We start from the raw sequence: 12,267 nt of genomic DNA on the forward strand, positions 1-12,267 counted from the left end.
ACTGTACCAGCATTTTGCCTGGTGTGAAAATGGGAAACCACGGAAAACCATCTTAAGGGCTGCCGTCAGTGGGATTCGAACCCACTATATTCCGAATGCAAGCTCACAGCTGCGGGCCCCTAACCGCACGGCCAACTAGCTCGGAACAAAGCAGTTCAACCTGGGAAAATAATCGTAGAACAGGCCGTGGAAGCTTCACATCCATTTATCGGTCTCTTTCTCAGTTCGCGTTTTAATCAGAGTTCGGAAGTAATTGAATAAAAGAAAGTGAATTACCTATTTTAGTAATTTTTACTTGTATTCGTTACTTTTTTTCCAAAATGCAATTTTTTACTCGTAATTTACTTTTTGAAATAAAATTGCAATCGTTACATTTTAGTAATCAATATAAATTGTACAGAAGCGGAAACGGGAATAAATTGATTATGAAGATAACTTGTTCATTTCTGCTAAAGTAGCTTCATCAGTGCCAGATGAGATATTTTGTTACCTCTCCAGTACTTCCAAACTCCGCTGCAGGAGATTTCTTAAAATTCCTCCAAGTGACCCTGTACAGCAAATAATGCAAAGATGTGCTTCCCCTCTTAGAATATTAAGAACCACTTGTTTTATAAAGTAAATGAGACATTATTTGAAAGTCGTTAAATCACTAACTAAATATTAAGGGAAAAGTTATTTTGAAACTTCAAATTATCAGATTTAACAAAATTTATTGATGATAACCACTTAGTGTTGCAGAGCTGAAAAAATACAAACTGAAGAAATTTATTTTTCTTTGCAAATGTTATCATTCCAGTCCCATGAGGGGGAAAAAAGGATCAGGGATTTCCTTATGCCAGCCCCGCGGTGTAGGGGTAGCGTGCCTGTCTCTTACCCGGAGGCCCCTAATTCGATTCCCGGCCAGGACGGGGATTTTTACTTTGATCTGAAGGCTGGTTCGAAGTCCACTCAACCTGCGTGATTACGATTGAGGAAGTATTTGACGGTGAGATGATGACGCCGGTCTAGAAAGCCAACAATAACGGCCGAGATGATTCGTGTACTAACCACAAGACAGTTCGCAATCTGCAAGGCCTTTGGGCTGAGCAGCGGTCGCTTGGTAGGCGATGGCCCTTCGGCGCTGTTGCGCCATGTGTGTAGGGGGTAGGGAATTTCTCTATGAGTCGTGGTGGTTATTGTTTTAAGAGGGAGTACTCTACTTAATCAGAGGGTAACAAATAAAAGGGGTCCGACACTTCGAAAAATGAAGGTATCGGCCCAAAAGGGCAAGAGCCACGAAGGGCGTGAAAACGAAAGACTCGATAGGTCTCGAATGCTCCAATACCGTCGTGGTCGGAAAAGAACGAAAGTTGACCGAGGAAGGTCGGATAGGAAAGATGAAATTGGGGAGCCTAACACAAGTAAGTACCTAGATGCAACGCCAAGATCCAGCTAAGGACCCCGTGGTCACCAACCCACGCTCCTAAGTTGAGACACGCTGGGGCCCGTTTTAGCCGTCTCTGACGACGCGATGGAGATACCGTGAGTGTTCTTCTACTGCCACCACCCACAGGGGGAGATTTCCACAAGACTGGATTTCTGTGAAGTACTAGTAATTTTACTGATTAATGTGGCAATTGTAATTTGTAATTGAGTAAAGTATTTATCAGGTAACTGTAATTCAGCCCAATGACATTTTCCTTGTACTTCTTGCATCTTTCCTTTTTTCTTTCTTTCCCTAATCCCTTTACCGTCCAGGTTTGGCTTTTCCCTCGGACTCAGCGAGGGATCCCACCTCTACCGCCTCAAGGGCAGTGTACTCGAGCGTGAGACATTGGTCGAGGTAGGAGGACCACTACCTCGCTCAGGCGGCCCCATCTACTATACTGTACAGGGGCCTAGTGAGGGATAGGAAGGGATAGACAAGGCCTTAAGTTAGGTGCCATCCCGGCATTTGACTCGAGAACAAGTGGGGAATCGAATCCTCTCCCCCTCTACTCAATTGACCTCCCGAGGCTGAGTGGGCCCCGTTCCATTCCACATACCACGTTTCAAATTTCGTGCCAGAGCCAGGAAACGAACCCGGGCCTCTGACGTTTTCAGCTAATCACACTAACCAGTACACCACAGAGGTGGACACCTTTTCCATCATCGGTTTTAAGGTCACCGTGGCTTACAAGGGCTTCTTGGAATACGCAAAATTATACCTATTGCTTTGATGCTTACACCATCTTGTTCGAAGTACATTGTGTCATGCTCGTATTGTTGAAACATTATTACGTCATGTGATCGCATTATGTCAAAGAGACGGGATGGTTACAGTATCGAACACTGCCCCGTACCCAACACATTGTGTCATAGCCACGTCACGTGATCGAGTTCTCAGAGAAACATGAGCCGATTAGCGCACTCCACACTAGGGTGAGTGGCGGGTTTCTCCACATGAGCATTTGTGCTGTGTCAGCACATACAGTTGTGAGGGTTATAGTAGCTGATTCATGAAATTTTGCTTCACGTGGCGTTCCAGCTAGCGAGCCACATCTGCTTGCATTCAGAAGACAGTGGGTTAGAAACCCACTGTGGGTTAGAATGGACCAAGGGAGAACGATGAGAATAGATGAAAGTGAGGAACCTGATACAAGTAAGTGGAAACAATGTTAGGACTCAGCTAAGTTCCCCTTGATCGCCAAACTAGCCTCCAGTTTAAGAGTCCTTGGGACCTCTTTTAGTCACCTCTTACGACAGGCAGGGGATACCGTGGATGTTATTCTCATCGGAATAAGATCTACTGGCTTATAAGTCCGAATCTCGATTATATTTCAAGTTCTGTACCTTAGTTAAGGCCACGGCCGCTTCCAATCAGTCAATACTGATCTGCATTTAGGGCAGTCGCCCAGGTGGCAGATTTCCTATCTGTTGTTTTCCTAGCCTTTTCCTAAATGATTTCAAAGAAATTGGAAATTTATTTAACGTCTCCCTTGGCAAGTCATTCCAATCCCTAACTCCCCTTCCTATAAATTAATATTTGCCCCAATTTGTCCTCTTGAATTGCAACTTCATAATGTGATCTTTCCTACTTTTATAAACGCCACTCAAACTTATTCGTCTACTAATGTCATTCCACGCCTTCTCTCCACTGACAGCTCGGAACATACCACTTAGTCGAGCAGCTCTTCTTGTTTCTCTCAGTTCCTCCCAACCCAAACTTTGCAACATTTTGGTAACGCTACTCTTTTGTCGGAAATCACCCAGAACAAATTGAGCTGCTTTTCTTTGGATTTTTTCCAGTTCTTGAATCAAGTAATCCTGGTGAGGGTCCCATACACTGGAACCATACTCTAGTTGGGTTCTTCCTTCCCACTTCTAGCTCTTTCCTATCACGTCGTCACCGTAAGACCTGTCTGTGTCGGTGCGACGTAAAGCCAATTGTAAAACAATATTATTATGATTATTATTATTGTTGTTAAATAATAATAATGTTATTTGCTTTACGTCCCACTAACTTCTTTTACGGTTTTCGGAGACGCCGAGGTGCCGGAATTTTGTCCCGCAGGAGTTCTTTTACGTGCCAGTAAATCTACCGACACGAGGTTGACGTATTTGAGCACCTTCAAATACCATCGGACTGAGCCAGGATCGAACCTGCCAAGTTGGGGTCAGGAGGCCAGCGCCTCAACCGTCTGAGCCACTCATCCCGGCTGTTGTTGTTGTTGTTGTTGTTTTAATACTAGTGACAGACTACAACCGTACGACGAACTGCCAGTTTGGGGAACTGAAGAAGATCCTTTCCTATGTTACACATAATTCGAACAAATATATTGGCACGTGGTTAAAATTAGGGATTTATAATATAAATGTTTCATTAATCTGTACATTTTGGTGAAACTTTTTTAAAAAAACTACACCATCAGATCATCTATTGCGCAGTCCTTCCTATGTAAAGGCCTACAAGTACACAAGGAGTTTCCTGGTCTTGCAAAAAAACGGCAGCAAAGGAGAATTGATATGATCGCCATTAACGGAAAAGCAGGTTTTATACTACATCCCACGATCTTCTTCTTTCTCTCAATTCCTCCCAAGCCATTGTTCACGGCGAAAACAAACATATAATATTTTTTGCCTGCGGTGCCATATTACACATAAAAATACCAACTACAGGACATTCAGGTATTGGTCCTTAGGCTTGGTGCTAGTGGGGACGACCCCCAAAATGGCGGTAGATTGCACTAATGAACTCGTGGACTGGGGATCTAGGGGCCTCGTGTTGGGTCTGTCTTCATTTTGAGATATCATCTACACTCAACGGAATAAAATCTGCTGGCTTATAAGTCCGAAATCATGATTATATTTCAAGTTTTGTAGGAATTATTTCTCATGTTGTTTTTATAACTGTTCTAATGTTTTTATAGTTGTTAACTTCACTAATTGTTTTTTGGAATAAATATTTTGGATATAAATTTACAATGGATTTTAATTTTTCGAGTTCTTTACAAACTGTTTATTTTTAATCAATATTAACTGAAGATTATTGTTTTAAGAGGAAGTACAACTGTACAACCATCCTCCGCTAACAATAATTAGAGGAAAAATGGAAGGGTCCAACACTGCCAAAACAGAAGGTATCGGCCAAAGGAAGACAGGTCCACAAAGGGCGAGGAAATGAAAATCTACCTAGATCTCGTAAACCTAATACGCTCATAAAAGAACAAGAGTTGACCAAGCAAGAACGGATAGAATAGATGAAAGTGAGGAGCCTGATACAAATAAGTAGAAACAATGTTAGGACTGAGCTAAGTTCCTCTTGATCGCCAACCTACGCTTCCAATTTAAGAGCCCCTGGGACCCCTTTTAGTCGCCTTTTACGACAGGCAGGGGATACCATGGATGTTACTCTACAACCTCCACCCACAGGGGGCACATAACCCACCGGAATAAGATCTACTGGCCTCAAGTCCGAATCATAATTATACTTCAGGTTTTGTTGAAATTATGTCTCAAGTTGTTCTATAATTTTCTAATGTTTTTGTAGCTTTTAACTTCACTGATCACTTTTTGGAATTGTTTAATATTGTAGATCAAAATACACAACCATTGCTTTATCTTTCGAGTTCTTTATAATCTATTTTTAAATCAATATTCACTGTATTGTGTATTCTTGGTCTTCGGGTAGCCTCTAGACGGAGGAGGAATTCATAATAACAAAATTCCGGAGCATTTTGTGGAAACCATGGATGTCCCTCTATTGCAATAACTGTGCTGGATGTAACAAATATTCTCCTAACTCTCACAATACAATTTTAATATAATCTGCTGCTGGACGAATTAGATATTAGCAAGAGCTTTCCACCCTTTTGTGTGGTTGGCATATTACATTTGCAGCACCTCTCGGTCCCAGCGGACAGCGCCCGGGTACATGAAACGAATAATCACCACGTAACAATATCATTACAGTAATCATCACTCCAGACAATACCTCTGTGTTAAACTAGTAAGCCCGGATTACAGAGACAGCTATTGGTTAAAATTAAAACTTGTTTTTCATGTTGATTAACTGAGGTGAAACGTAACCCAGCGTCCGATAGGCCACATTCACGCCGTTACCGTTAGAGGAATAGGTGACAAAATATGTTCACATTTATCCATACATAACGTAGCTCTGCATTCAGGGAAGCATCAGTTTTACTGTAACAACGCTTCAGAACTGAAAAACGACTTTTTTCGGGCTTTTACAACATGAATGGGTTTTGGGGCTGGGGCCCAACTCGTTGGCTGCATGGTCAGCGTAGTGCCCTTCTGTTCAGGATCGACTTCCGACCAGGTCGGGGATTTTAATATTTTCTGATTAGTTATTCTTGTTGGGGGACTGCGCGTTTGTGCCTGTCCCAAACTCTCCTCTTCATATACAGACAAAACACCACCAACAGAAACACGAAATAGCGATTACGTCCCTCTAGGTAGGGTTGACGTCAGAAAGGACATCCGGCGTAAAACAGGGCCAAATCACAATGTGCGACGCAGTTCGCACCCGCGATACCACAGATATGACAAAAAACACTTTTCCCTTTGCGAAAATGATCATAAATATGCCCCCTGGTCATGGCCATCCATCAACGGCCGATAATTTCAAATGAAAACCAGCCACAACACATAGCCTGCACGGTTGCTAGTTAACATTCTCTGACCATCCATCCATAGCGTACACCGCAGGCTGCACGGTTGCTAGTTAACTTTGTCTGACCATCCATCCATAGCGTACACCGCAGGCTGCACGGTTGCTAGTTAACTTTGTCTGACCATGCATCCATAGCGTACATCGCAGCCTGCACGGTTGCTAATTATCATTGTCTGACCATCCATCCATACCTTACATCGCAGCCTGCACGGTTGCTATGTAACATTGTCTGACCAACCATCCATACCTTACATCACAGCCTGCACGGTTGCTAGTTAACATTGTCTGACCATCCGTCCATACCTTACATCACAGCCTGCACGGTTACTAGGTAACGTTGTCTGACCATCCGTCCATAGCGTTCTTCGCAGCCGGCACGGTTACTACGTAACATTGTCTGACCGTGCATCCATAGCGTACATCGCAGCCTGCACGGTTGCTAGTTATCATTGATCATCCATCCATACCTTACATCGCAGCCTGCACGGTTGTTAGTTAACATTGTCCGACCATCCATCCATACCTTAGATCGCAGCCTGCACGGTTGCTAGTTAACATTGTCTGACCATCCGTCCATAGAGTACATCACAGCCTGCACGGTTGCTAGTTAACACTGACCATCCGTCTATAGCGTACATCGCAGCCTGCACGGTTGCTATGTAACATTTTCTGACCCTCCGTCCATAGCGCACATCGCAGCCTGCACGGTTACTAGGTAACATTTTGTGACCATCCATCCATATCTTACATCATAGCCTGCACGGTTGCTACATAACATTGTCTGACCATCCATCCATACCTTACATCGCAGCCTGCACGGTTACTAGGTAACATTGTCTGACCATCCATCCATAGCGTACATCGCAGCCTGCACGGTTACTACGTAACATTGTCTGACCATGCATCCATATCTTTCATCATAGCCTGCACGGTTGCTAGGTAACATTGTCTGACCATCCATCCATACCTTACATCATAGCCTGCACGGTTGCTAGGTAACATTGTCTGACCATCCATCCATACCTTACATCATAGCCTGCACGGTTGCTACATAACATTGTCTGACCATCCATCCATACCTTACACCACTGCCTACACGGTTACTATGGTTACGCTTCCGTCACCCACTTTGTCGCGTTACGTTACACGAATTTTCGTATGACCCCCAGCCATAGCACATATTTATGTCAGAAGCGGTTGGAGAAGAAGAGGTTTTTGAGCTGGGGTTTTTATCTGGAATTAGCATCATCAATATTTTCCGATACCATTGTAACCATGGCAACCAGTCCTCATTTATGTACGGTAGGCCTACAATGGGCCATTAGCGTCATCTTCTCACTGGTGGTGGTGATAGTGGTGGTGGTGGTGGTGGTGGTGGTGGTGGTGGTGGTGGTGGTGGTGGTGGTGGTGGTGGTGGTGATTATTGTTTTAACAGGAATTACAACTGCGCAAACTGCGCAACCATCCTCTAATAACATTAACTAGAGAGAAAAAATTGAAGGGATCCGATACTTCGAAAAATGAAGGTATCGGCCAAAGAAAGAGTAGGGCAACGAAGGGCGTGAAACTGAAAGACTTCTTAGACACCCATACGTAATATCTTCGGGATCAGAAAAGAACAAGAGTTGACCAAGGATAGAACAGCTAGCCTGACACAAATAAGTGGAAGCAATGCCAGGACTCAGTAAAGGGGCCCGTGGTCGCCGACGCATGCTCCCAAGTTAGGGCCCCATGGTCGCCGACGCATGCTCCCAAGTTGAGAGCCATGGGACTCCTCTCAGTCACCTGAGGCAGAGGATACCGTGGGTGTTATTCTACCGCCCTCGCCCACAGAAGGATGCCAGGACTTAGCTAAGGCCCCTGTGGTCACCAACCCACGCTCCTAAATTTATAACCCCTGGGGCACCTTATGGCAGGTAGGGGATCCCATGAGTGTATTCTGCGGCCCCCACCCACAGGAGGTAGAAGAAATCTCTGGTATCTTTCCGTCTATGTTTATGCAGACTAATTTGGAGAACCACCAAGTGAATGCGGTTTTCACAAATGTATACAGCATTTATCCAGGGAGATTTAGGTATATGAATCATTAATCTACGACAAAAGGAAACTGAACAAGTGACTATTTTAGTAAAGGCGGTCAAAGAGACGACGGCCGTACAAAAGTTTCTTCGCTTTCGCTACCTAAACTGCCAAACGGTAGACCCCAGGTATGTGTGAATGAATTGCTGCGTATAAAGAGCTCTGTCCACCTCTTTAGTGTAGTGGTTACTGTGATTAGCTGCCACCCCCGGAGGCCAGGGTTCGACTCCCGGCTCTGCCAAGAAATTTGAAAAGTGATACAAGGGCTGGAATGGGGTCTACTCAGCTTCGAGAGGTCAGCTGAGCAGAAGGGGTTTCGATTCCCATCTCAGCCATACTCGAAGTGGTTTTCCGTGGTTACCGACTTCTCCTCCAAGCAAATAGCTGGATTTTATTTTTATTTCGTGTGGTTATTTCTAGCCGGGTGCAGCCCTTATAAGGCAGACCTTCCGATGAGGGTGGGCAGCATCTGCAATGTGTAGGTAACTGCGTGTTATTGTGGTGGAGGATAGTGTTATGTGTGGTGTGCGGGTTGCAGGGATGTTGGGGACAGCACAAACACCCACTCCCGAGCCAAGGGAATTAACCATTTAAGGTAAAAATCTCCGACTCGGCCGGACCCTCTGGACCAAAGGCCAGCACGCTAACCATTAAGCTATAGAGCCGGACAATGGCGGGATGGTGCCTAATTTAAGGCCAAGGCCGCTTCCTTCCCTTTTCTTTGTCCATCCCTTCCGATCTTCTCATTCCCCCACAAGGCCACTGTTGAGCATAGCGGATGAGGCAACCTGGGCGAGGTACTGGTCGTCCTCTCCAGTTGTATCCCCCGACCCAAAGTCACACGCTCAAGGACACTGCCCTCGCTGAGTCCAAGGGAAAACCCAACCCTGGAGGGTAAACGGATTAAAAAATAAATTAATGAATGAATTAATTAATTAATTAATAAGTAAATAAATAAATAGCTCTACCTAAAAAAGAAAAGAGAGAATCTAAGACTGTATATGCCAGTTTGTAAATGGCAGTCGTCAATAAGCGTTTATTTATTTGATAGTTTTCAGTAAAAATCATGTTGAAATTAGAACCCATATTTGCCATTGCAAGCGTGATCTTAGCCTCTTTCATCGACGGCGTGCAGGGAGACCAGCAGATATTAGTTTTCGACGAACTGTCGAATCGCAGACATGTACTCACTCCGTAGTTCTCCAAACTCGGTTTTAAATCTCCGCTAGTGACTCTTCTATTTCTCTTTGCCATTTGAAGTAATTTCCTTTTAGTCATAGGACTGAATTTACTTTTCCTGCCACATTTTCCTACCCGAGAGTTTGGATGTTCGGAACCAGAATTCAAAGACTTCTTCACTCTGCACACAGATGTTGTGAAATTTGTAATCTCTCTGCTATTTGACCTTGCGTCTAACGTTTCTCATTCAGAAGTCACTTGACTAAAGCCACTTTCGTAAGAGAAAGGTCACTTTTCTTGCCCAATGTAAAATAAAACGCACACACACAATTAACAACGTCAACAGCTCGATAAAAACCACTAAATGATAATAAATTAGGCAGAGAAATCAGACGGGAAAGTATAGTAACATATAACAACATTCATAATCATAACAATACTAAAACACTCTCGCAATGACATAACCTGAATTCTGAAGTCAACTGTTCAAACACACATTGTAGGTAACATGACACATTTTCGAAGAAATGTCCCAATTATTCTGAAGTTACTCTTTTGTAAAGCAACAAATATTCAAATCACTCTTAAAAGATGGAAATGAAATGTACAAACATTTAAACGCATAATGAAAATGAAATAGTAAACCTAATTTGAAGATTTAAAAAGTAGTAGTAGTAGTATTTATTCATTCATCATGTCGTTTACATATTTACAGGACTCTGTTACATATATACATAACTCTTCTAATAACATTATTACTTGAGAAATATTAATCTTGCAACTCAACCACATATATTACAGCAGTAGTAGTATTATTATTAACATATCAATACTTAAAATAAATTGAACTTGTAACTATCTCTTGCACACATTAAATAAATTATTATTATTATTATTATTATTATTATTATTATTATTATTATTATTATTATTATTATTATTATTATTATTATTATTATTATTATTATTATTATTATTATTATACAAAATCAAACCAACCTCAACAGAGTCGAGTAGATATCAGTAAAATACCACGTAAGGTGAAACCTTGTGTGTGGTAATTTAGAATCGCAATTATTCTAATAATTTTCACACCTCTGTAGCTGGGAGGAGTTTGGAATAACGCCACTCTTGAGTTATGTATACACATCAGGAGGAAAAGAGCTAGTGTAGTCTACAAGTAAATCTGATAAACCTGTCAAATTTCTCACGGGCAGGTCGCTAGTGTTATATTATTTATTTATTTTTATTTTTTTGTTAAAGTATCCGTTCTAACCGTTTTAGATTGAGAGGGTTGGAGACTGTGCTTTAACAAATTACTTCCTCTTAAAACAATTATCATGACAACACGTTAACTAATATAGTTTTGTAAGAATGTACGGGAAATTCATGTACATCCACGGAAATTCTCATACAGAAATGTTCATGCGTTCAAGGTAACTAATGCAACACTAATCGTGGCAACACAGCTCAGTCATATCCTTCCGATTTCTGAATTTACTCGAAGCACGTCCCGTTGCTGATGCACGTCTGAACTGTATTAGTGCGAGTAATGTGACATTACTATGGCTTTGACTTTACAGCCACTGGGAACTGAGTGAAATGATTATGTGTATTGATTACTGGAATTGAGCTACACCTCTCTGTCACTCAAGGATGACGGTTTATTATTGTAACTCCGACACGCGGGTATTAGCTCTGCGGATGTAATCTGTAGCACTCCCAGAGCAGGATGCTTGCCTGATTAAAAATAAAGCTGCTTTATGAAGGTCGTGATCGCCTCTCTTTCTGCAAAAAGCCTGTGAAATGTAATCTCTGTGCAGATTATAACATGAGATATCGTATTCCGACAGAAGATTCCATCAATTATAATATCTGTTTGTTTATACAAAAATATGAGCGTAGCTCCTAAATTGGAGTTTGCGTGGCGAAATAATGTTGTACACTACTTTCTACTGAACTCAGTTCATATGACCAAAGGATATAACTGAATAGCCTTGTGCATAAAGAGATTCCCTCAAACATTAATGAACTGGAGATCACACCTGGAAAAGTTAACCTGGAGATCAAAGGCTCTTTACTTCTTTGACTGGATGACGTTAATCGAAAAATGTCTATCCAATCATTCTGAAGAATGAACACAGCTTGAGGAAGGTCCTCAGGCATGTCAAGGTTACTAACTGACTGATAACTCTGTGTGTATGAAAATCAGCTGTTACGGGCGCTTGTCCAGGACGTCATAAGATAGCGCAAGACTTGAGAAATGTACATTACACGTTCATAGCTACGGTACTCCGTGCAATACATGCATACACGGTCTCTCATATATGGTAAACTAAAACCGTCGAAACGGCGTAAGCTGCAGTATGGGAGGCGAACTCATAGTGTTCGACCTGGCAAGCATCAGTCACCAGTCTGAGTCTCAGTTGTTAACATGGTGGGACAGTTATCATTCCAACACCGTATTTTCGTATGTACAAGTTCTGGTTTCACCTTAATGGTCGTGTGAACTCTCGCTATTGGTGTGCAGGTGTTCATGAAGTCCCTCATTATGATTGGTGTTTGGTGTGCTGTTAGTGCAGGACGAACAATTGGGCCTATTTTTTTCGAGACGACAGTAAATGCAGAGAGATACCAAGATGACATTTTGACACCATTCTTCCATCAGTTAAAGGAAGTATAAAAATCGCGTGGGTGTTTCAATAAGATTCAGCCCCTAATCATATAGCAGAAGATTCCCTTCTTATAATCTCGGAAGTGTCTGCAGAGTGATCAGGGCTGCTCTATTTTCATCTCGTTTTCCAGATCTAATAGTGTGTGATTTTTACTTGTGGGGTAAACTGAAGGAAAAAGTGTAT

The 12,267-nt window shown here is 42.4% G+C and overlaps 1 protein-coding gene across 3 annotated transcripts in view; it reads left to right on the forward strand.

Moving 5' to 3' along the window:
* Positions 1-12,267, forward strand: part of cpx (complexin) — a 633,066-nt gene that overhangs the window by 555,014 nt on the left and 65,785 nt on the right. The window lies entirely within an intron of this gene.

This window comes from Anabrus simplex, chromosome 7, assembly GCF_040414725.1.
Source record: "Anabrus simplex isolate iqAnaSimp1 chromosome 7, ASM4041472v1, whole genome shotgun sequence".
NCBI classification, from domain to species: Eukaryota; Metazoa; Arthropoda; class Insecta; order Orthoptera; family Tettigoniidae; genus Anabrus; species Anabrus simplex.